Source organism: Macaca thibetana, chromosome 18 (genome assembly GCF_024542745.1).
Source record: "Macaca thibetana thibetana isolate TM-01 chromosome 18, ASM2454274v1, whole genome shotgun sequence".
In the NCBI taxonomy this organism is placed as follows: Eukaryota; Metazoa; Chordata; class Mammalia; order Primates; family Cercopithecidae; genus Macaca; species Macaca thibetana.
The window spans coordinates 9,390,064-9,416,737 of record NC_065595.1 but is presented as its reverse complement, the minus strand read 5'-3'; the positions used below and the strand labels follow the sequence as shown (position 1 = coordinate 9,416,737).

At 40.2% G+C, this 26,674-nt stretch overlaps 1 long non-coding RNA gene across 1 annotated transcript; it reads left to right on the top strand.

Moving 5' to 3' along the window:
• Window positions 1–15,960: 15,960 nt before the first annotated feature.
• Window positions 15,961–26,402, top strand: LOC126941381 (uncharacterized). The gene is made up of 4 exons (XR_007721282.1): window positions 15,961–17,956; window positions 18,785–18,974; window positions 22,372–22,460; window positions 24,693–26,402. It is a non-coding gene; the product is annotated as an uncharacterized LOC126941381 (long non-coding RNA).
• The last annotated feature ends 272 nt before the right edge of the window (window positions 26,403–26,674 follow it).

The window sequence follows — 26,674 nt, the reverse complement described above, 5'->3', positions numbered from 1 at the left end:
GCTGGGTTGAATGGCCCCTAATAGGTTGCCTATTCAAATAGCTCTTTGGGATGAGGAGTCACAGGATTGCCTTTCGTTTTAACATCCTCTGCCATTTCAGATTTGCATTAATTCCAATGACATAGGGCAAGCCTAGGGGAAGAAATCAATAGTTCCTATAATCCTTTTACAGGCATTTCATTAACCAGCACCAGTTGTGGCCTGTGCTACAGCAGGGACCTCAGGCCTTTCAAAAAGCCCTGCCGTGCCACCCAGGGAGGGCCTGCATTTTCCCTCTCCCTAGTTTGGGGTCTTTCAATTGAGCTTATGGCTGGTTCTCCATCCCTGACTGAAGAAGTGATCCATCTCAGGTGAATCCTTAATTTTGGCCATGCCCCTTATTGAAGAGTGGGTATGCTTTGTAGACATTGCCTTCTTTCTGGCCTGATAACATAAGCTGGAATTGGGTAGGGAGTGCATTCAGAGAGCCTTGGCATTGTGGCTGGGTCTGGGTTGGTGTAGAGTACCAATGTTTGTCAGCATGGCCATTTGGTCCTGCTTGGTGGCACCCAATCTGCACTGGTGAGCCCATCCGTAACCAGGTGATCTTCAGTCTAAACCTGAGAAGGCACCTTGTCCATATACATGCTCTGAACTTCATATGAATAGCATTCTGAACCAGTTCTGAAACTGATTCTAACTGAAGGGTTTAATCAGTTTCCTTATCTCCCTTTGAATCCATTTATGACGCCCACACCATCAGAGAAGATTAAGATGACCCCAAAGCATCTTAAGGTGCATTATCTAGTACAGGGTAGCAAAAACCAGAATAAGATGCCTGCTGAGGGCACACAGTTATCACTCCACCAGTTCCTGTAGCATGTGGGAAGCCAGGTCTCCATTCTTGTCCCAGAAATGTCTACATCAGAGGGCATTCTGGCATAGATAGAGTAGCTTGAGGTCCAATTCTTGAGGGATTTGGCAGGGCTAAACTTGAGTGGTTTAGTCTTACAACACTGAGTGAAACTGCAAAGTGGTTTAGCTCTCTGAGATTGGTAGTAACAGTCAGAAACAGTTTTAGAGCTATTTCCCTTTGCTGGGGGACCTAGAAGTCGTGGATCTGGAAGGGAGAAGCAATGCAATATGGCCCGAGGACGAGGCACTGCCTGGCTGCCCCTGCACAAAGCTAGGTGCAGACTGTGGGAGGCATGCTCTGCAACAGGAGCTGGAGGCAGAGGTGGCAGTGAGAGGATTCACAGGGGAGCAGAAGAATCACCCAATACAATTCCCCTGCCCTGTGAACCATTGAGATCCACTCATGTAAGCATGACAAGAGTTCTCAAAGTAATGGCCAGCTACACTCTCTGAAATTGACTCATACCATGGGTTAGCAGTAGAAGAAACAGTAGTACTCCCTACTGTAGATGTTCTTGAGACCATAATTGGGAATACCACCCATTCTGCTTTCTCTAATTATTGGTTAACATTTTAGCTGGTCAGCCCTACAGAGTTGAGGGGATTCAAGCTTTGTCCCAGGGGCTGGGGTTGGGGATGTGTTTTCTTCTTTTCTCTTGCTAGAGTTGGTGGCTGCAAAGTCCTATTCACTGTTAAAAGCAGCAAGGTGTGCTGCACCCATCAACTCGTCATTTACATCAGGTATAACTCCCAATGCAATCCCTCCCCCCTCCCCCCTCCTCGTGATAGGCCCCAGTATGTGATGTTCCCCTTCCCGAGTCCAAGTGATCTCATTGTTCAGTTCCCACCTATGAGTGAGAACATGTGGTGTTTGGCTTTCTGTTCTTGCGATAGTTTGCTGAGAATGATGGTTTCCAGCTGCATCCATGTCCCTACAAAGGACATGAACTCATCCTTTTTTATGGCTGCATAGTATTCCATGGTGTATATGTGCCACATTTTCTTAATCCAGTCTGTCACTGATGGACATTTGGGTTGATTCCAAGTCTTTGCTATTGTGAATAGTGCTGCAATAAACATACGTGTGCATGTGTCTTTATAGCAGCATGATTTATAATCCTTTGGGTATATACCCAGTAATGGGATGGCTGGGTCATATGGTACTTCTAGTTCTAGATCCTTGAGGAATCGCCATACTGTTTTCCATAATGGTTGAACTAGTTTACATCCCCACCAACAGTGTAAAAGTGTTCCTATTTCTCCACATCCTCTCCAGCACCTGTTGTTTCCTGACTTTTTAATGATTGCCATTCTAACTGGTGTGAGATGGTATTTCATTGTGGTTTTGATTTGCATTTCTCTGATGGCCAGTGATGATGAGCATTTTTTCATGTGTCTGTTGGCTGTATGAATCGCACAAGTATACATATGTAACAAACCTGCATGTTATGCCCATGTACCCTAGAACTTAAAGTATAATAATAATAAAAAAAAAAGGTTAGTACTGAGATGAGGCATTCCCATTCCACTCCTTGTTTAAGGACCTATGTATCACGAGGAAAAAAAATGGCATCTGATATCGGTTACGTGCTTGGAGTATATTTTGCATATTGTAGTAATGAACTCCAGATAATGTTGTACTTCATTTGGTGTCATAACTGAGTGTTCAATAATATATTCCACCATTTTATTAAGCCAGTTGCTTCTAGGTATTTGAATCCATGATAAACGGGTCAATCCTATAGATATAAACCCATTACACTTTTTTTCCTATAAAAATAAGTTTCTTGATTAGGAGGCAATGTTGTGTGGGATGTTATGTCAATGAATAAAATTGTACGTGTGTCTGTAAAAAAAAAAAAAAAAACAGCAAGGGCAGCCCTGCCTTCTTTTTTGTCTCTTAATTCACCAACATAAGGAGATAAGGTGGCCAGGCAGGAGCTGTAGGTTTTGATTCTATGGAAGGTTACTGTGCCCTCTTCTGTAAGTGATCATCATGCTGGGAACCAAGACCTTCAATCAAGCAAACCTTAAGGTTGCAGAGCTGGGAAGCATAAATTACCCGAGTGGATCTGCAAGATGGGTGGATAGAAGGATCAAACTTGCTCCACCACTTGGTTTCCAGGGGTTTAACCACTGGGGTCACAGCATCATACATCAGCATATTAGGGTTCTCCAGAAAACAGAACTGATAAGATCTATAGATATACATATATAATGTGCAAGAGGTGATTTATTATGGGATTTGGCTCACGCAAATATAGAGACCAAGAAGTCCTAAGATATGCTGTCTACAAGCTGGAGAACCAGGAAAGCCAGTGGTACAATTCAGTCTGAGTCTAAAGACCTGAGAATTGGGGGAGCTGCTGGAGTAAGTCCTGCAGTTCATAGTCCTGAGAACTGGGAATTCTAATGTCCAAGGGCAGGAGAAGACGGATGTTTCAAGAAGACAGAGCAAATTCATCCATCCTTCATTATTTTGTTTTATCTGGCCCTCAATGTATTGGATGGTACCCACACATTGTGAATGGTACCCACTCACAATGTGGGATGGTGAGGGCAGATTTTCTTTACTCAGTTTACTGATTTGCATGCTAATCTCTTCTGGAAACACCCTCACAGGCATACCCAGAAATAGTTTTGTCAGCTGTCAGGTATCCCTTAGCCCAGGCAAGTTGTCACATAAAATTAACCATCACAATCAGCCTTAGGTTTAGTGCAGATACTGCACCCTCAAGGACAATGCCTGTGTAGTGAACTCCCACTGGCAGACTTGATGGATCAGAATATCCTGAGAGAACTGTGATACTCCTTATTCTGAAAATTCCAAATTCCCCCAAGGAGCAATAAGCTGATGCATTCAACCCACCAATACCTAACCCTGACAGTTGTTAGGGTCATGGGAAAATTGCTGCTTATAGGAAGATGGTAGCCATTTGTCCCCTTCATCCAGTACTACATCAGATTCTTCTGTTCTTACCTGTGCCTGTGGCCTTGCCTGTCTGAGGAGGGGGATTGTTTGAGCTGTCTAGCAGGGTGGAGCCTAATTTTGTAAAGGGTTGTGTTGGCTCACACACAACCCCACACACATTTGCCTGTGGGGCCCATGCTGCCTCTATATGGCATCCTGCCCACTGCAGCAGCAGAAACCCACATGTGTTTGCTGAGCTGTGTCCTTGTCCTCGCTGTTGAAGTTGGTGGTTTGCAATCCTCCATGCCTATAGATTCATTGGCCATACCTCAGTCTTTTATTGCCATGACTCACCTTGGCATCTGTAAAAAAACTTGATCCTGAACTTGAGACAAGGGCTCTTTAGGCTTACCCTAGCCCTTAAGTGTGTATTACCTTTATCACTGTCTTTCCTTTTTCATGTGTCAGCTGCATTTTCACTGTAAACTAGAAGGTTCTTCAGGCCATCATGAAACATGAGCTTGCTAAGCAGGAATGTCTATAACCTATCCCTCAGCCTGGCCTGGGTCTCCAGGATACATTGTTTGGTTCCTTTTTCTTCCACTTCATAAACAATTTCTACAACCTCATATTTTTAGGAATTTTCTAAGCTCCACTGACCTTCCTCTACCCTGTCCTTTTGAGAAAGTAGTGGGAAACTTGGCACGCACTTCCTTGGCACTTTGTGCCTCACTGAAGAGCTACTCCACGGCAGTCATGTAGAGGCCAGTGCATTTGAGAGGATACACAGATGCTACCACTAGTCCTTTTGAACACAGTGGGTTCTCTGTACTTCTGTCCTTGGACCTTGACTTTCCTACTGCATCTCCTTGGTATAGTACAGACAAAGTTTAGTTTCTTCATCCCTCGATGCTGATAATCTATGCCAGGTATACAGTCTAAGTTTGTGATAGTTAATAGAAGACATTATTTTTTGCTGGCCACTGTCTCATGTCATCACCTCTGTAACCCAGCACAGCTACTGGAGCAGCTACACCATATCCTCACAACACTGACCATGGGTCTGTCTCCTCATTTGAGAACTGGCCTGACTTCTATAGACTATTGTCATCAGAGAATTAGGACTTAAAGTACTTATTGCCTTCTTTCCTCTCTCTGCCCATGTGCCACCTCCTTTACAAGACTCCAAATCATTAACCCTTCCTTAGAAAAACTCTATTTTTCCACATAGGAAAGTGTCACCCTATGTTAGACTGTCACCTGGCAAATTATTTAAAACTGAAGCCAGAATAAAGAACACTATGAGAATAACCTCTAGGTGCTTAAATGTTTTATCTCTAGCTGAGTTGCCTGGACTACATATTCTTAGGTTGGATCTGGCTTATTCATTAATTAAACCCTGATCATGTTAATGAGTGCCAGGTGTTTGGGCAGGAGAACGACAATTCTGTTTTGTCCTTGTCACATCTGATACCTGGGAGATAACTGATCCATGATTTGGAAATCACAAAGGGGACACGTAATATTTAGATCTGGGAACTGTCAATGTGTATGTGGTAATCAATGCCATAAGAATGGATGATAGCACTCAAAACAGAACACAGAAAGAGTATTGGACTGAAAGCAGAACCCTGGAATGCCAACATGAAGATATGTGCAAGAAGGAACTGTCAGAAAGTAGAAGGAAATACTCTTAGAGTTCAGAAGCCTGAGAAAGCACAACATTTCAAGGGATGAAAAATAATAAGTAAAGCCAGGCATGATGGCATGTGCCTGTTATCCCAGCTACTTGGGAGGCTGAGGCAGGAGGATCACTTGAGCCCAGGAGGTCTGGGCTGTAGTGTGCTATGCTGGGTGCCCATGCTAAATTTGGCATCAATATGGTGATTTCCTGGAAGTGGGGGACCACCTGGTTGCCTTAGGAGGGGTGAACTGGCCCAGGCCAGAAACGGAGCAGGTCAAAACTCCCATGCTGAAGTGTGATTGCATCTGTGAATAGCCTGTGCACTCCAGCCTGGGCAACATAGCAAGACCTCATCTCTAAAAAAATAAGTCAAGTGTAGCAGGAAAGTGGCATGAGATTACAACTCAAAAGTGTTCATATGGAGGTGACTGATGTCTGAGAGCAATTTCATGGGAATGGTAGAAATTGAAGCTAGATTTGAGACAGCGAAGCAGTGGATGGGAGATGGGGAATGTGGGCTGATTTTAAAAATATGTTTCATTGAGAAATAACCCAGTCCAAGAGAAAAAGAAATGAATGGGATTAAGAGGACTCGCAGGTGAACTGGCTTGGACAGGAAGAGGGATGCTTATTTTCTGAATGGTGAAAGTAAGTATGCAGGTGTCAGGTTCATGACTATGTCAAATGTCCTGCTTGGGATCAGGTTCCAGCCCATGCTGAGGTCTGAAGGGAATGGGTGGATGAGCAGATAGCTGAAAGAACACTCAGGGGGTTGTAAGCAGGTGAAATGTAGTTTTATTCAGCAGCTCTCTCAGCAGCAGCTTACTCACACTAGCTCTTTCACACTGCCCGCCTTGTCTTGGCTGGCTGTCTGGCTTAGCACCGGCTCCCACACACACCGCTGTATGGCCGACTCTCCCCTGCCCTCAGGGTCAGCAGTTTTCTTTCTCTGGGCATAAGCCAAGCTGGGCTGTGCCCTGGCTCCCCCTGTCCGTCTGCAAAATGGACAGCTTTGGCTCTCCCTGTTTCTCTGGGTGCCAACGCAAGCACATGTACAGTGTCAGCAGGGCAGTTATACCTTTAACAGACAATAGTGGTTTACAGCCAAGTGGTGGCCTTCCCATGTTATGGCTACATGCCTGTGATAACAAGTGGAGTTTTACACCTGTGCTCTAAACTCGCTGAGTCACACAAAGTGTAAACATCTTACCTCAGCCTGTCCTTGACCACAGCACAGAGCATTAGACCGAAAGCAGAACCTTACAGTAGTGTTCCTTACATTAGGCAAATTCATCCAGGTGTAGGGACAGCAGGAAATGGAGGTAGTTCATGTTCAAGGACCTCAGTTTCCTTACTGAAGTAGGAGCAAGGTCAAGGGGAATGATAAGGTGGGCATTGATAGGAAGCATAATCAGAGGGCTTTGGGGCTGAACCTCACCAAGAACACATATAAGGGTCATCAAATTATGACGTGATCTTTAGGAGCAACATTGTTTACACTGTAGCATTGTCATGCACCAGCATCCAGGAGCCCAGGGTGTGAGAGCAGTGGAGGCAGATTGTAGGGGTGAACTAGAGTTGGGGCATTAAGGGCAACCATGACAGAAAAAAGGGTTGTGAGAGATTTGTGGGAATTGTTGAGGAAGTGGCTCAGGTGCCTCATGGTCTGCACTAAATAAGGAAGTACGCGGGCCAGAAAAGGGCCAATCATGGGAAAAAATGAAAAGGCAGAAAATGAATGAATTAGTCATAGCAGGCTTAGTGGGAGGAAAGGCAGGACAACTTCTTGCATCTCCTCTTAAACTTGCCCCAATCTGGCTTCCATTTCAGCTCCTCTCCTGAAGCTGCTCTGGTCAAAATCATCCACCTCTCCTGTTGTTAAATCCTAAAACACTTGTCTATGCTGAACTTACTCAACCTAGCAGCAGCATTCAGTGCAGCTGTCACTCCCTCCTTGTAAACACGTCCATGTTACCTCTGTAAAATCAGGGTCCACTCTTTCTTCTCTGTGACTACCTGCCTGCCCCATCTTCGTCATCTTTTTGATTCTTCTTTGATACCTCTATGATCACTAGATATTGGGATGCACCAAGGCTTAATTCTGGACTTTCCATTCCTTGACAACTGCCTTTCTCTACACTATCATTTAGAGCAAGGTGTTAGGGATTCTTTGCATGCTCATACCCTTACATTTTAATGCAGCACAAATTATTAATACTTCCCTGGGCTATAAATTCATGTATCCAATTGCCTACCTGACATCTCTACTTCAGTGTAGAGAAGGATCTGTCCAGAACAGAACTCCATTTCCAGCCTTCCTAACAGTAGTTGGAAAAAATCTTTTAAATTCTTTATTAGAGTTAACAGTATAATTAGAGTTAACAATATGTTTGTTTTACTCTAAATCCTCCAGGTTTAGCTTATGTAGGATAAATGGCTTTTTAAAAATTGGTTCCAATTAGGTCTTAAGCGCAGCTTGTGTGGGTCTCTTTAACAGCAGTTCCAGGCTCTTCTGCATCTTTCTTCACTCACTCACTCACTCACTCACTCACTCACTCACTCACTCACTCACTCACCTACCTCTTTCTGGAATGAAGGAGGCTAGCTGGAGAGATGAAGGAATGCCTACCCCTGATAACCTGAATGTTTCCCCTCCAACTATCACGAAATTATAGTGTATTATACTATGAGCTCTCTGCTTCTTTTGGCGTGTGTGTGTGTGTGTTTGTGTGTGTGTGTTGTATTACTTCTGATATAAAGCACACCTGTTGCTTTTTTTCTAATCTGGTATTTTGCATTATTATTACCTAAAATTTAGTCTCTGAATTTGGTGGGGTTATAGTCAGAGACAAGAGAGTACAAAGACAATGGGATTATTTCCTGATCAGGTATCTTTTTAAAAAAATTATTATACTTTAAGTTCTAGGGTACATGTGCACAACGTGCAGGTTTGTTACATATGTATACATGTGCCATGTTGGTGTGCTGCACCCATTAACTTGTCATTTACATTAGATATATCTCCTAATGCTATCCCTCCCCGCTACCCCAACCCCATGACAGGCCCCAGTGTGTGATGTTCCCCATCCTGTGTCCAAGTGTTCTCATTGTTCAATTCTCACCTATGAGTGAGAACATGTGGTGTTTGGTTTTCTATCCTTGTGACAGTTTGCTCAGAATGATGGTTTCCAGCTTTATCCATGTCCCTACAAAGAACATGAACTCATCCTTTTTAATGGCTGCAGTGTATTCCATGGTGTATATGTGCCACATTTTCTTAGTCCAGTCTCTGATCAGGTATCCTTAACTGACATTAAATAATTCTATGCCTTCTGATTTCAGAAACACAAAATGTCTATTAGATTCATATATTCACCAAATTTGCTAAGTGCCTACTAGATACCAGGTACTAGACATGCTTGATTTTATCAAGAAATAGTTAAACATACAGACTTAGATACCAAGAAAATCTAAAGTATATTTAAAAACAGTTTGCTTTTTGTTTTTTGAGGAAATATATTAAAAGCAACTGTGACTTCCCAAGTAAATGCCTGTGGAGAAACTAGAAATGATTTATCAGCAAGTAAGCTGGAAAACCCACAGAAAAGAGCAACTCAAAGCTATTCATGTATTTTTTAATGTTTAGCAATTTAGAAAATATTCAAAGTTAGGGTATACTTTTTATTAACTGATTATTTTGTATTGTTTAGTCATTCTTGTTTCATATGTTTTCATATATTTTCTTGTATTTTTTGGTCGTTATTTTCAGATGGTTAAAAAATACATTTTTTCCTTTTCTCTCAGCCAGCCCTGGTTAATTTTTTAATAGAATTTAAAAAGTTATATAAAGAGGAAGTATTGGCTGGGCACAGTGGCTCACGGCTGTAATCTCAGCACTTTGGGAGGTGGAGGCAGGTGGATCACCTGAGGTCAGGAGTTCAAAACCAGCCTGGCCAACATGGTGAAACCCCATTTCTACTAAAAATACAAAAAAAAAAAAAAAAAAAAAAAAAAAAAAAAAAGCCGGCCATGGTGGCAGGCACGTTAATCTCAGCTACTTGGGAGGCTGAAGCAGGAGATTCGCTTGAACCCGAGAGGCAGAGCTTGCAGTGAGCCAAGATTGCACCATTGCACACTAGCCTGAGCAACAAGAGCGAAACTCCGTCTCAAAAAAATAAAAAAAGGAAGTATTTTCCTCTCTTATCCCATTGGTGATCTAATATCTATGTCAGAATTTCTGTGTAAGAAAAATAAACATTTCAAAAATGAATAGGTAACAGATTGGCTCATTCTTTGAGTCATCATGTGAGGACAAAATTCGGAAATAAAAGACTGATTTGACCTATTTCCATATAATAATTTGCATGAGAATGAATCAAAGGGACATCATTATCAGAACTCTTTTGGGAGTCTGCACTCTTGATAAAATGTGTGTGAGAAAAGCCAGAATTCAGAGTAGAACTGGCTATTTATGAAGTTTATATGTGTCTTTTGAAAAGCTAGATTAACTAGTTTTATAGTGAGTCATAAAATAAAGGTGAGGTTAGTCACGTTAGTAAAGTAAATTTAAACTCAACTTAAATTCTTTAAAAATATTCTGAGTACATTGATACTACCAAACTGTTAGGTCCTTGGGCAGGGGGCTACAATTCTGAAGGCATCAGTACTCTCAATATTCCTATTGTCTGAATGATTGAAATAGCTTCTGATATGGCAATTTTAGGTGTGTGAGATTCATTCCAGTATGAAGTGTATGAAAATGTTAAAACTATATTACTTACGATTGCCAAGATAAATTCATGTGTGGGTGATCACCTAAATGGCAGTAAAATATGCTGGCCATGTGTAATTATTTCTACTTTGGCAGCATTTTACTATAAAAAGTGGTCAAATAAATCACTGCCTACAGTTCTCATTGACTCTTTGGGGGAAAAAAGACAAGTCTCTTTATTGCTATTGATATTCTACTTCTTTGGATGAAATATTTTCAACATTTCCAAGTACTCTGAGATATAAATTCTGAGAAAACCTTATTAGTTCCTTTAAAGATCAATCCATTTTTCAAATTTATAGATTATCCCTATGTTTAATAATAGATTTAGAACAAAATAAATAATCCTTAACCACCAAACAAATCTCCATATATTGTTACTTAAAATCTGAGAAATAGTTATCTCATCTTTTTATTCTACTCTCTTGTTCGGCCCACTCTCAGTGTACAGATTTAGCCTTACTTCTTGAGCTGAGGTTAGAATTTAAAATTTTAAACTGAACTTGCAAGTATCATAAATATATTCTTATTTTTTAAAGTTCAAACTGTTCCTATGAATCTAAATTTCCATTGACCCCAGTCTCATTTCTCTTTTCTTTTCTTTCTTTCTTTCTTTTTGTTTTGAGACAGAGTCTCACTCTGTCACCCAGGCTGGAGTGCAGTGGCGCCATCTCAGTTCACTGCAACCTCCGCCTCCTGGGTCCAAGTGATTCTCCTGCCTCAGCCTCCCGAGTAGCTGGGACTAGAGGCATGCACCACCACATCTGGCTAAATTTTGTATTTTTAGTAGAGATGGGGTTTCACAATGTTGTCCAGGCTGGTCTTGAACTCCTGACCTGGTAATCCGCCTCCCTCGGTCTCCCGAAATGCTGGGATTACAGGCATGAGCCACCGCGCCTGGCCCATTTCTCTTTTCAGAGATAACCACATGTAATTTGTTGTGTAAGAAATTACCACAAATTTAGCAGCTTCAAACAGCACCTAATTATGATCTCAGTGCTGGAGGTCAGACATTCTGGTAGGCCTGGCTGATTTCCCTGTTCAGGGGCTCACAAGGCTGATATCAAGGTTCTCAGCAGGGCCTGGGGTCCTCTTCCAACCTCAGCGGTTCTTAGCAGAATTCATTTCCTTCATGTGTTTTGCACGTGGCTCTTTTCGTCTTCAAGCCAGCGAGGTTCGAATCCTTCACCCGCTTTACATATTCCACGTCTTCTACATTTCTTCAAATTCCTCTTCTGCCCTCAGTAGGGAAAAAGCTCTGCTTTTAAAGGCTCGTATGATGACATTCGGCCTACTTGGATAATCCAGGATAATCTCACTATTTACAAGTTGACTTGTTGGTAACCTAAATGAAACATTTTGTCATGTAACTGTGGTAGTGACACCCAGGATGAAGGCTGAAAGCCAGAAATCCGCCTACCCAACTCGGCTGTCAGTTTGGTGCTTTTATGTTTATTCATGTTTTGGGGTCAAATATGCAGCTAATTTTTTATGAATTGCTCATGGATACTTAACAAGAACAAGAATGTTGTCTTCACTGTTTTCTGAATTTTATATATATGTTAGATATAACTTACTCATTGTTATTTAAATTGTTTAAATGTTGACTTCCCCAATACATAAAGATAGTTTATTTCTAAATTCAATACCTACTATAATACTAATATGACATGGATATTATGAATACAAATATATCTGTCAAAATGACATATAAAAGGAAAACATTAATAGGACTAAGCATATTTTCTACATTTAGTAAAAAATAACGATGACATCTTTTCTTCTATCCTATGATACAGAAGAATATTTTTTTCTCTTTCCATTTCCCTTTCTAATAATACTTTTCTGAACTGCCTGCAGCTTTAGGATATTCCTCTTTTCTTTTATGTGGTGGTAAAACTGAATATAGCCAAATGTAAAATTCACTCTGACTTGCGGCTCTCCTCTTCTCAAGCCCACATTACCCTGGTTTCTAGTGTCAGTCCAATGGGATGACATTAATCCAAATATCCTCTCAATAAAAGTGTTTGAACATAGAATACTTAAGATTTTACTTACCAGCAACAGCAAGTTTTTAGACTTGTAGGATTTGTTTTCATCTATTTGCTTTAGACTGAAAGTATGCGTTTCCTGCTACTAGTTTGTATCTGTCTTTTGTGTCTCCTGTGTTTTTTGCATTAGAGACGTTGGGGCCAAGCTGCTCAGAGCATAGGTGTTCTGAAATTATCTTCATTGTGAATCCCACCTTTAAACATTTTGAAGTACCTGTTTGTCCTTGTAATTTTTTTGATCTTTACAAGTTTTTGGTGGCCGGGTACAGTGGCTCACACCTGTAATCCCAGCACTTTGGGAGGGTGAGGTGGGTGGATCATGAGGTCAGGAGTTTGAGACCAGCCTGGCCAACATGGTGAAACCCCGTCTCTACTAAAAATACAAAAATTAGCCGGGTATGGTGGAGTGTACCTGTAGTCCCAGCTACTCAGGAGGCTGAGGCAGGAGAATCGCTGGAACGCGGTAAATGGAGGTTGCAGTGAGCCGAGATTGTGCTGTTGCCATTGCACTCCAGCCTAGGTGACAGAGCGAGACTCTGTCTCAAAAAAAAAAAAAAAAAAAAAGTTTTTGGCTCTGATTTTCATAGCATTTCTTAATAACATCATGATCTTTCTTTCTCTTTTTCTCTCTTTTCCCCTGTTTCTTGCCTCTTTTTGGTTTTATTTGGGTTTTCTTTCTTTCATTTCTTTCTTTTTGAGACAGTCTTGCTCTGTGGCCAGCCTGGAGTGCAGTGGCACGATCTCGGCTCACTACAACCTCCGTGTCCTAGGTTCAAGCGATTCTTCTGCCTCAGCCTCCTGAGCAACTGGGACTACAGGCACGCGCCAGCACAACTGGTTAATTTTTGTATTTTTAGTAGAGACAGGGTTTCATCATATTGGCTAGGCTGGTCTCCTGACCTCGTGATCCTCCCGCCTCAGCCTCCCAAAGTGCTGGGATTACACGTGTGAGCCACCGTGTCTGGCCGGGCTTCATTTCTTACCCCTCTTTTTTATGGCCAACCTTTTCCGTTCTGTTTAAATTTTAAAATACATACACACACACACACACACACACACACATATAAAATGTTTTTGTTTAGTTATCAATTCTTTCTTAAATTGTTGAGTTTCGCTCATTTATAGTTGTTGATGTGATAGATAAACTTGGTCTTAGTTCTCTTATGCTGCATTCATATATTTTCTGGTTTTATACATGTTAAGAAGCATTTTACAATGAGATCTCTGCTTCCTTCTGTTTTCGGTGTGCGTGTGTGTATGTGCGCACACATGTGTGAATTGTATAGCAGTTCTGATATTATAAGGTTTATATTTCTGTGGCTTCATTCTAGAGGCCATTACACTTTGAATCCCTCACAAAATGTTTGGCTACAGATTGTTCTTTTCTTTGGCAACATTTTTATTTATTTATTTTTGTTGTTACTCATCTGATAATGAGTTTTACTGGCCTCTTCTCTCTCATTTATTGCATTGTTACATTGGTTCCCTGCCTGTTTCTTTTGTTTATTTTGCTTACTTTTGAATAAATTGGGCTTTCTTGGACCACCTAAGGAAGGCAAGTTTCCCGTGGGGTATTAGACTAGAGCAGAATTTCATTCTTGGTGCTTTTTCTTTTCCTCTGCGTTGGAAATTATGACTTATTTGTAGCCATATCTCACCTGGTTTTTGAAACAAAGCTGTGTCCTATGGAGCTTGTTTCAGCAGCTTAGCTTAACCAGTTTCTCACAACTGTGTTGCCAAAAAAGGGATACACATCTTACCCTGAACATCTGTCCTGTGTGTTTGGAAGTGTTATGTTTCTCGTGCTGTCTGAGCTATGCTGCCCTCTGTGTTGCTCTGGTTCTAGCTCAGGATTGTTTTTCCCCAGTTCTTACAAGAAGGAGGAATGAAGATGCTTGCTGATTTATGGGCTCTGCTTGTATTGGGAATTTGGGTAGGGGAAGGGAACACCTCTGGAAGTTTAAAAATTTTGGATGTTAGTGCATTGTACATGTTACATTTTGCAAACACTTTCTTCCAGACTAGGCTTTTCTTTTGTAGTAGAGATTAAAGTTTTTATGTAGGCAGATTATCCATTTTTCCCCTTTATTGCTCCTCTGCTTTGTGTCTTATTTAAGAAAGGTTCCCACCTCCCTTTAAGGTTATAAACAATTCTGTTTTTTTCCACACTACCAGAATTTTGTTTTTCACATTGAGTCCTTTAGTGCATTGAGGATTGATGTGTGTTATTAATGTGATGCAGAGATCTAACCTTACTTTTTTAAAAGAAAAATTTATAGCCAATTGTTCCAACACAGCATGGGCAAATTGAATAGTATATCCTTTCCCACTGCTTTGAAATGCCACCTTTTAATATTTTCAGCTCTAAATAACTGGGATTGTTTCTGAATACTTTGTTTTGTTTCACTGATCTATTTATCATCTCTGGAACCTTTACTCACACTGTTTAATTTCCTACAGTGCTGTATAATACCAAGCCAGCATTCATTTCTTCTTTTTCAGGGTTTCTTTGCTATTCATGTTGCTTTTCTCTTTTACATGACTTTTAGGATCAGGTTTTGAAGTTCTGTAAAGTTCTAAAAAAATTAAAGTATTGATTGAACTTTCATTGAATATATAAATTAAGGAAAATTACCAGCAATATTGGCATTAAGTTTCCTTATATAAGAATGGATATCTCTCTCCACTTAGTTTCAGGTATATGTATCTGGATCATGTCCTGCTCTTGAAAGATTTATTTATAAGTGCTTTACAGTTTTTTAATATGGCTTTTGTGAATGCGGTTTATTGTGATATTGTTCATTTGGCTGGTCTAAGTATGGAGGGAAGCTATTGGTTTTTCTCTTGTTAATCTTATGTGCAACCATTTTATGACCTGCACCTCACTCATGCCACTCTGCACAGCTGCAGTTTCCCTGCCACTTCTCTATAGCTTCCTCATTATTCAAGGTTAGCTGAAAACCTAGCTGCCTTCATAAATGTCTTTCTTGAATACTCCTTTCCTTAAAAATTTTCCTTTTCTCTGAAAATAGATTTGCAGTCTCTTTACACAGGTAAGGCATTTGTGCTATCTTTCCTGTTCCATCGATGTCTTGTTTTCTCCCCAGATTATAAACTGCATAAGGACTATGGCAGAGTTTCAAAATTATTCTTTTAGCACAAATGATTTAATTATGAGATTGTAATTTTCAGTAAACACTTGATCTACTAACCATTCTAGTAACCATTTGATCTAGTTATTCCATAGACTGGAATTATTTTAGCATGTTAATTATCATATTAGTTGGTTCTAATAATTCTAAAAAGATTTATAAGGAACATATGCTTTTTGACAGAATTTGCTTTTGCAGTTTTTTTTTTTCCCTGAACCAATCAATGATAACAACTGAGAATCATTCTTCTGCTTAGAAAGTTACTTTTCCAGAAAGAATTTGAAATAAGAGCAAAAATCTGAGAAGGCAGTCTTCTAATCATACATTGCGATCCACAAAAAATGAACAAGAGTCATGGACTGGAAGGTGTTCAATTTTGTATGCAGTTTCACTGGGCCTGGGTATACTATACCCTGGAGCGTTTGTCATCATAAGCAGAGGAGGTTTATGAGCCTGGGACCCAGGGGGTCAGATGTGGTGTGCTGCTGCATTGCCTATTACTGTTATTTACATTCACCCTGGAACTGAATTGGTTTCTTGTTTCTTTTCATTTAATAATGTTTACATTGTGGAAATAAGCTGGCAATAAAATTTCTTGACCATTTCTAATCTAGCCAGTGAATTCTGCTTTCTCTGGAAATGGAAGTGTTGCTTGGTAGATTTTGCAGCCCTCTTTTCTTCTTCCTCCTGCCACCCCATCCCTCGCCCTGATTTTCCAATCAGGTTCTAGATGCTGATCTGTTTACCTGCGTCACCTGCACAGCCGGCTGCTTCCAGGAGCCTGGATATTTGTATTTTCCTCACTTTATATTACACTTGGGGGATTAATTACCAAGTACAAGCCTATAAAGAATCTGGAAGAATATAAAATGCTTTTGCAGGTTTAGTAGAAAGGAAGTTTGAATCAGCTTCCAGTCATTAAAATGGTGAAATCACGGTTTATATGAGACAGAACTGACTTGAAGATCAGGTTTCTTTATTTTCTTGTGCAGGGATCACAAATATCTTGTTCTGGTTCAGTTTACAGGTATAAGGAATGTATAATTAAATCCTTCAAATTAGGATTTATGTGTACGTGTAAATGTATCACCTTAAGCATAATTCATGACCTAATTTTTAGAGTCCGGAAGCATGAACTTGTAGTCTCAGCGTAAGCATGAGCTAATAGCAAACTACTGGGAGGCAGGTATGTCAAGGACTTGATGAAGAGTCACTGAGGGCACCTGGCACATTCTTCCCAGGGGTCATGAAAGATAGAGTAGACTGTCATTCATGCGGAAAGACAAAAAGAAAACAAATATCTCCTGAATGTATCTTCCAGCCCTATGTTAATGATTAGAAAACCCTCCTTTCACTTAGGTAATCTCTAATGATACACCTTCAAATAACCCCACAGTAGCTGTGGGGGTTCGTAGGTAATGGAAAATTTTTGTATAACATTTTCATTTTAGAATCTGACTCTGGTTTGAGTTTTATGCCCTAACTTGAAAAGCCCACAGAAGTTTGGGCCTGATGTTAGCATATTCTTGAATGCTCATTTTGGGCCTTGTAACTGAGATTTACAAATATTCCTTTTCAGCTAGGCAGCCAGGAGCATATGCCCCTGGAAGGGTAGTTTTGGAAGGAAGAAAAATTCCCACACAATACATGATGAGAAGGCTGATCAATTTTCATTAGCAGCCATCTCAAGCAGGGAATTCTACATTCTAGTCAGGTTAAATGGAAACCAAAACAAATGCGGGAATAGAGCACACAGGCTAATTACTAATTCTCTTCTATCCGAACTCCTGGCAGAACCCTGGGATTGAACTGCAGGATGCTTTGCCACATAACATTTCCTCTTAATTGTCATGACTTAGTTTTTTTTCAAGACTGGTTCAACCTTATTGTTATGCTGTTGGTTCTAGGATACCCCTGCCTGGAGGCTGCTGTCACACTCATCTCAACCATGTATATAAATATGGAGATTTACGTGGAGAAACAGTCCTTTCTCACAAATGGTGGAATAGTTAAGGTGGGGTGTGGAAGAACAAAGATTTCTTTCTTTAGTTATTTTAACTTTTATTTTAGGTTTGGGGTACATGTTGGGAAAAAGCTGAGTGTTGGGAGGGAAACTGAGGCGGGGCTTGCATAATGTCCTCTGGAATGTGTCTAGACTTGCTGGCTCCTTGCTCCTAGGTTCTTAGGCTCCTATTCCCATTATCTCAAGTATCAGAACATGTTCCATATAAATGCTAAATGATCACAGCTGTAAGTCATGTGCTTAATGCAGCGTGTCCTTTTGACCTCCACATTCTCTCCACCTGTTTCTCTGTTGGATTATCAATAAATAGCGTCGGTTCCCGGAGCTCGGAGCCTTTGCAGCCTCCGTACACTAGCGATGGCTTCCTGGTGTCTCACCTTTTTCTCTCTCACTGTCTTTTTCTCAATCTTTTGACTCTGCAGGACTTTGTCACCCCCACAACCTGGTGTTGGGTCTGATCACCCCAACAGGTACGTGTGAAGGTTTGTTACATAGGTAAACTTGTGTCATGGGGGTTTGCTGTACAGATTGTTTAATCACCTAGACATTAGGCCTAGTACCCAATAGTTATCTTTTCTGCTGCTTTCCCTCTTCCACCCTCCACCATTAAGTAGATTCCAGTGTCTCTTGTTTCCTTCTCTGTGTTCGTAAGTTCTTATTTAGCTCCTGCTTATAAGTGGGAACATGCGGTATTTGGTTTTCTGTTTCTGCGTTAGTTTGCTAAGGATAATGGCCTCTAGCTCCATCCATGTTCCCACAAAAGACATCTCATTCTTTGTTTATGGCTGCATAGTATTCCATGGTGTATATGTACCACATTTTCTTGATCCTGTCCGTCACTGATGGGCATTTAGGTTGATTCCATGTCTTTGCTATTGTGAATAGTGTTGCAGTGAACATATATGTGCATGTGTCTTTATGGTAGAATGATTTATATTCCTCTGGGTATATACCCAGTTTTGGGATTCTCAGGTTGAGTGGTTATTCTGCTTTTAGGTCTTTGAGGAATCACCACACTGCTTTCCACAATGGTTGAACTAATTTACACTCCCATCAATGGTGTATAAGTGTTCCCTTTTCTCTGCAATGTCACCAGCATCTGTTATTTTTTGACTTTTAGTAATAGCCATTCTGACTGGTGTGAGATGGTATCTCATTATGGTTTTGATTTGCATTTCTCTAATGATCGATGTTGAGCTTTTCTTTATATGTTAGCCACATAAATGTCTTCTTTTGAAAAGTGTCTGTCAGGTCCTTTTCCCACTTTTTAATGGAGTTGTTTTTCTCTTGTAAATTAGGAACAAATAATTCTTGTCCTAAATTGGAAACCATAAATCTGAATATCTTCAAGCAGGAGTGAAAACATGGCTAAGTCCTCATGTCACTGGTACCTGTGGGAGTTTCCCATCTGGCTGAACCGCTGGAGAGAAGACGGTTCCCTTGAGAACTAGCCAGCACGGTCTGCCAGTTAGATGGGAAAAGTTGCAGGTACAGAATGGCTTTCCTGTTGTTCTTTAAACCAGTTCTGAGCTTCGATCTAGGTCCTGCTGTCAGAGACTTTGTTAGTAGCCCAAAGGAAAGCCCTATATTTGGCTAGAATAAAAATGAAGCTTCCTGGTGAGGATGGAGAGTTCTGTGTTTCCATTAAGCACCTGGTGATCTGCTCCCTTTCAGCTCAGCTCTCTGACTACTATTTCTGGAAACCAGAACCATTTCAGTGGGGTTCTAAGTTGTCAGGAAGGCCACACTATTTTCATCTTCCTAACCACTTCTCCAGGTGGGAGCTGGTAGAAACCTGAGGAGAAAACCCATTCTTTCCCTATTAGATACAAAATTCATCTACCACCTTGTACTAAATTTGACATGTAAGAGCAATAGGTGACGGTCTGATACTCAGTGAAATAAATGATGGATTACAAAGTGATGGCAGTGTCCTCTCTGCACTAGACTGAACACCTAGTTAATACTATGTCTTTTGACCCATGTACTCCCCAATGTCTGACACAGAGCAAGCACTCAATAAATGAGTTTATCAACACAGAAATCCTCAGAGAAAAAGGCAAATAATTATGTTACGTACAAAGCCAGTATAGTAAGTGCGCTTTTAATGGAAAAGACATAGTACACATCTAGAAGTTTAAGCCTTACATCTCCAGTAATAATAAACTAGAAAAGAAAATGGACATTTTAGCCCTCATAGCATATCTAAAAGTTAAGCTATATTTGAGTTTTTGAAAGCTAAGTGTGGTTGTACGTGAAGACCACCCAAACGAGAGCAAGCAGGGATTATTTGTGCAGTGCTTGCTCCAGTGAGGGAGTCAGTCACCATCACTTGCATTTGACAGAGAGTTGAAGGCAGGCAGGTGAGGGGAAAGCTTTGTAGTGTGAAAGGGAAGACTCCAGGAATGCCCTGATTGGAGACTGTTGGCACCAGGAAGCTGGAGGAGGGGGTGTCCTATGTGATTGGTTAGGAGTGCATATTTGACTTTCTCTGATGTTTCTAAGTTGGATGTGAGGCCAACAATTAGGGAAGCTGTGGCTGGATGCGGTGGCTCATGCCTGTAATCCCAGCACTTTGGGAGGCTGAGGCGGGCAGATCACGAGGGCAGGAGATCGAGACCATCCTGGCTAACACGGTGAAACCTCATCTCTACTAAAAATAAAATTAGCTGGGCATGGTAGCAGGTGCCTGTAGTCCCAGCTACTTGGGAGGCTGAGCAGGAGAAAGGTGTGAACCCAGGAGGTGGAGCTTGCAGTAAGCCGAGATCACTCCACTGCAGTCCAGCCTGGGCCATAGAGTGAGACACCAACTTTAAAAAAAAAAAAAAAAAAAGGGGAAGCGTTAGTTATTAATCAAGGCCTGGCCCTGTGCAGCTGTTACAGGGTCTATTGTTTGGCTTCCTGGACTGGTTGCTACAGACAGCAGTCTGACTTTCTGCAAATCGGACTTGTAGGGAGTAGGTTGGCTTTCTGGGCTGGCTGCTGCAGACTGTGGGTCAGAGGTCTGTATTTATATGTGGTTCAGTCATTGTCTGTTTCTATATTTAGTCTTCCATTGTTTTGAGGATAGCAGTGCTGATAGTCAAAATATTTAAAGATAGCCCAGCACGGTGGCTTACCCCTATATATAGTTTGGGGGGCCAAGGTGGGCAGATTGCTTGAGCCCAGGAGTTCAAGACCAGCCTGGGCAACACGACAAACCTTGGTCTCTACTAAAAATACAAAAAATTAGCCAGGCATGGAGGCACACACCTGTGGTCCTAGCTACTCAGGAGGCTGAGGTGGGAGGATTGCCTGAGCTCAGGAGGTAGAGGCTACAGGGAGCCAAGATCATGTCACTGTACTCCAGTCTGAGCACCAAAGTGAGACCCTGTCTCAAAAAAAAAAAAAAAAAATTTAAGTGCTCATGGAAAATCCTTTACATTATATAGGTAAAAACTTAGCCAAAGGTTTGTTTATACATAAAAAAGATTTTCTTTGTGTTCGCAATACTCTGAGCATTCTTGAAATGGAGTGGTTCTGACCTTAATTTTTAGGAGCTATTTAGGCCATAATTAGAAATGTTCAACTGAGAGACAATTTTCCAAAGAGACAGTGAAGGAGTCCAATTAATTTAGCTTCGCAATTGGAACAAAAGTTATTCCTGAGGACAACAGGGATGATAAATTATTTTGGAGCAAAATGTGGAGGGATGCAAGAAGTAAGGATAAAAACATCCTGGAAAAGGAAGGCAGGAGAAATACAGGTGCCAGAGTTTACTGCAAAATGAATGGATGCCTGAAAGGTCAGGTGTGCTATCAGCTCACACACACAGTGGAATTAAAAAAGACTAATGGAAAATTACAACAGCACAAGAAATAATTACAAGGAGAAGCAGTGATGAGATTAAAAAGTGTGTAACAAGAAAATAGCTTGAAGTCTGAGGCAAATCATAAAGCAGATACTTTATCAAGTAAAATGCTAAAATGATAGTATGCTTTGTAAAAAATAGAGGTTTTGAATCTGGTGGTTTGACTAAAGATTGAGTGCTTCTCATTATAAAATAGATGAGTTGGGTTTTTTTTTTTTTTTTTTTTGATGAGAGCTTTTAAAGAGCAAGGTGACTACAGGTTCAATAATAAACTGGCATTAAAATAATAAAGGAGTAATACAGAAAGTAAACCTGTGGTTTATGGTACTTTAAATTTCGATCCATAAAAATCAACATTATCAATTTATGCTATTGTCATTTTGTGACTCTTAGTTGCTTTTGTAAAAGTTTTGAGTTTAAAAAGTTAGCTTGATAATATATTTTCATACCCAGTTTAAGTACTGACTTTAAAAGAGAATATATTTATTTTTAATAAGACAGGCTATGAATAAATAACAAAATACAATATCATTTACACTGAAGTCATTTCTCTCCGATATATCCAAGAGAGCTGTGCAAGAAAAAGCAAGCTCAGATATTAAAATAATTCATTTTAAATTTTATAATTCTTATTAAAGGAAATTTGGAAAGTACAAATAGGAGAGAATTATTAACAATTCCATTATCCAATAAAATCTGATTTTAGAAGTTGTTTTAAGTTTCCTTCCAGTGTTTTTTCTTAAGTATAATTTATTGTTTTAAACATAGTTTTAAAATTTTATTTTCTTTACTAAGTAAGTATAACACTTAAAATTTAGGAAAAAGAACTTGCACAATTCACTTGCATTTCTTACTTGGAAGGACAAATTGGCTACCTTCACTTTGCTAAGTATTCTATTTTTTTTCTTTATGTGTTTGCATATATATTTTTTCTTTTTTAAAAAACTGTTTATTATGCAAAATTTCAAACCCACACATGGATGGAGAGAATAATCTGATAAACTCCTGTGTTTCATCCTCTACTTCCAATACTAGACCTACTCACTGATTTGAGTTTGAATCTTGTGGTAAACTTCTGTGGGGAAGAGGCATTTCTAGAGGAAAGTTTCGCATTCAATAACAAGGTAACTTATCATGGTTGCTGTTTCTTGCTGTTATTTTGCTTTAAATCTTGATAAAGGAGCCATTATGGAAGACGGCATCAACTTGTCTACATTTTTAGGTTCCTTAATGTTGTTAATTCAGTCAGTTTTGGTAGTTTTAGGTGGTGATGCCAAACAGGGCTTTTGTAATTAGGTGTTGTATTAGTCGGAGTTTTCCAGAGAAACAGAACCAAGAGGACACAGATTTATAGGTATAGATAGATAAAGATGGATGGATGGAGAGATAGATAGAGAAAGAGGAGGAGATGTATTATGGGCATTGGTTCATGTGATTATGGGGACTGAGAACTCCCATGATCTGCTGTTTGCAAGCTGGAGAACTAGGAAAATGAGTAGTGTAATTCAGTCCTAGTCCCAAGGTCTGAGAACCAGAAACTCCAGTGTCTGAGGGCAGAAGAAGATGGATGTCCCAGCTCAGGGAAAAAGAGAATCCACCCTTCCTGTGCCTTATTTTTCTATTCAGGCCCACACTGGTTTAGATGGTGCCCACTCATATTGGCAGGGGTGGATCTTTTTTACTCAGTCCACCGATTCTAACGCTAATCTTGTCCAGAAACTCCCTCACAGATACACCTGGAAATCATGTTTTACCAACTATCTTGGGTACCCCTTAGCTCAGTTAAATGACACATAAAATTAACCATTGTGGGTGTTTTATCAAAACCCCTCATCTCATGCATTCCTTTTTAAAGCTTTTATTCCTAACTTTAATTTTTCTGATCTTGAGTTCTCAATTTTGATTCTTTCTTGGTTGGAGTTGATTTTTCAGTATTTTGTGAAAGGAATGATCATTAAATACAGTGCCTGTTGTCCTGTTGTCTTATGGTATTTAGTATAGAAGAAAAAATGCAAATAGGAAAACATTTATTTCTCTTTAGGTAATCTCTTTTATTTTTTATTTTTATTTTTATTTTTTTGTTGAGATGAAGTATTGCTCTGTCGCCCAGGCTGGAGTGCCGTGGCTGGATGTCAGCTCACTGCAAGCTCCGCCTCCCGGGTTTTTACGCCATTCTCCTGCCTCAGCCTCCCAAGTAGCTGGGACTACAGGCGCCCGCCACCTCGCCCGGCTAGTTTTTTGTTTTTTGTTTTTTAGTAGAGACGGGGTTTCACCCGGTTAGCCAGGATGATCTCGATCTCCTGACCTCGTGATCCACCCGTCTCGGCCTCTCAAAGTGCTGGGATTACAGGCGTGAGCCACCGCGCCCGGCCTGTAATCTCTTTTATTTATCTTTGCCTATGCTGTGGATTTTTAAAATATCCTTGCCATTAAAATTATTGTGGTTCCTTTGTTTTGTTTGAATTGGCTTGGCCTGGAGTGTGGTTACCCTTTTTGAATATTCTAGTTCTTAGAAGGCTGTGGGTCATAGGACCTTCCCATCTTCTCCCTGTCTAATAACTTATTATTTCTTCATCACAGAGATCTTCTTATGCCTCCCTTCCCCAAACATAATAATGGCTGCCTTTTCTTGAATAATGGCTGGGTGCCAGGAGCAATGCTTTTCACACATTATGGAATTATTTTATGTTTGTCATCTACATTCCACATCCATTTTTTTTCTATAGCAGCAGCTTAGCTGTATGCTATTTCCAGTATCAACATTTTTTTTCTAAATTTTTAATTGTAAAATATTCATAACAAAACTTAGCAAAACCATTTTTAAAGTGTATAGTTCAGTGGCATTAAGTACATTTAAATTATTGTATAACTATCACTACCATCCCCATATCACCAGAATTCTTTTCATTTTGTAAAACTGAAACTCTATACCCACTCACCAGTAACTCCTCACTTCCCTGAGTCCCTGGCATCCACCATTCCACTTTCTGACTCTATGATTTTGATGACTCTAAGTAGCTCATGTAAGTGGAATTATACAGTATTTGTCCTGTGACTGGACTATTTCACTTAGGGTAAGGTCCTCAAGGTTCATCTATATTGTAGCACATGACAGAATTTTTGTTCTTTTTAAGGCTGTATAATATTCCATTGCATGGTGATATGGTTTGGCTGTGTCCCCACCCAAATCTCATCTTGAATTGTAGTTCCCATAACCCCCAGGTGTTGGGGTAGGGACCTGGTGGGAGGTAATTGAATCCTGGGGGCAATTAGCCCCATGCTGCTGTTCTTGTGATAGTGAGTGAGATCTCATGAGATCTGGTGGTTTTATAACAGGCTTGTCTCCCTTTTGCTAGACACTTCTTGCTGCTGCCATGTGAAGAAGGACATGTTTGCTTCCCCTTTCGCCATGATTGAGTTTCCTGAGGCCTCCCCACCCATGCTGAACTGTGAGTCAATTAAACCTCTTTCCTGTATAAATTACCCAGTTTTGGGTATGTCTTTGTTAGCAGCATGAGAACGGACTGATACACATGTATATCCCTCAATTTGCTTATCCATTCATCCATTGATGGACACTTGAGTAGGTTACACATTTGAATTATTGTGAATAATGTTGTGAGTATTGGGGTACAGATATCTCTTTAAGATCCTACTTTCTGTTCTTTCATGTATAGAGAGTTGCTAGATATATGGCAATCCTTTTTTTAAATTTCGAGGAACCACCATAGTGTTTTCTACAGTGACTATGTTGTTTTATAATTCTAGCAGCAGTGCACAAGGGTTCCGATTACTCTATATTCTCACCAAAACTTGTTGTTTTCTGGGTTGGTTTTTGTGTTTGGTTTTGTTTTGGATCATGGCCATTTTAATGGGTGTGAAACTTTAATTGTAGTTTTGATTTGCATTTTTCCAATGATTAATGATGTTGAGAATCTTTTCACATGCTTATTGGCCATTTGTATATCTTCTTTGGAGAAATGTCTTTTTAAGTCCTTTTCCCATTTTTCAATCAGGTTGCTTTTGGTTGAATTATAAAAATTCTCTACATATTCTAAATATTAATCCCTTATTAAATATGTGATTTCCAAATGTTCTCTCCCATTCTGTGGGGTTGCTTTTTTACTCTGTTGATAGTGTCTTTTGATGCACAAAATTTTAAACTTTCAGTAGCTCCAATTTGTCTGTTTTTCTCTTTTGTTGTCTGTACCTTTGGTATTACGTACAAGAAATCATTGCCAATTCCCAGTACCAAATATAATGACCTTTTCTATTTTGGAATCTATTTGCAATTCTTTCTTATTCTACCTATCTTCTATCCTGTTGGCTTTTATTTAATTATAGCCTATTGCTTAATTTTCCTCTCATGACATTTTACTCCTATTTCATAAAGAAGGTGATTTCTTGAGCCTTTTTTTTTTTATTGTGATAAAATAAACATAACAAAGTTTACCATTTTACTCAGTACTAAGTAAAATAAGCCAATGACAAAAGAACAAATATGATATGATTCTACTTGGATGAGGTACTTGTGAAACGGGAGAGTTCCCTGATTCCCCTCGCAGGATGTGTGACGGGGGTGTGGCTTGCCTTCTTGGTAGTCCCGTAGCTCATACCCCTAGTAGGAGCATCCAGACAGGCAGGTGCAGAGGCCCAGGTGAGGGCTTTTGGGCTCAGGCCCCGTGGCAGCATCTAGGGATGGGTGTCTGTGACTCCCGAAGCCCAAGTGGGCATGTGTTACCAAACTCTTTTAGATTTGCCTTCTCTACCCAGCACTTCCCTGCCCCGCTCCCATATCACCTAGAGTAGTGAAATTCAAGGAGACAGAATGGCTGCCAAGGGTTGGGGAAGAGGGAAAAGGGAGTTATTGTTTTATGAGTACAGAGTTTCAGTTGAGAAAGATGAAAAAAGTTCTAGAGATGAATGGTGTTGATGGTCGCACAATAATGTAAATGTATCTGATCTTGAGTGTTTAAAAAAAAATGCCAACCACTTGGTGGGCACCTGTAACGCCAGCTACTGGGGAGGCTGAGGCAGGAGAATGGCGTGAACCCGGGAGGCGGAGTTTGCAGTGAGCCAAGATGGCACCACTGCACTCCAGCCTGGGTGACAGAGTGAGACTCCGTCTCAAAAAAAAAAAAAAAAAAAAAAAAAAAATATATATATATATATATATATATATATATGTTTCTTCTTTTTTGCTAAGTTATTTTTACATCTGTGTTCAGAATCTTTGGGATAATATCTCTTTTCTACATTTCTGCATTTCCTTTTGCTGTGAGCCCCGCTAGTATTTCTCCCTTTTTACCTTTTCATTTGCTTATTCTCACATTAGAAG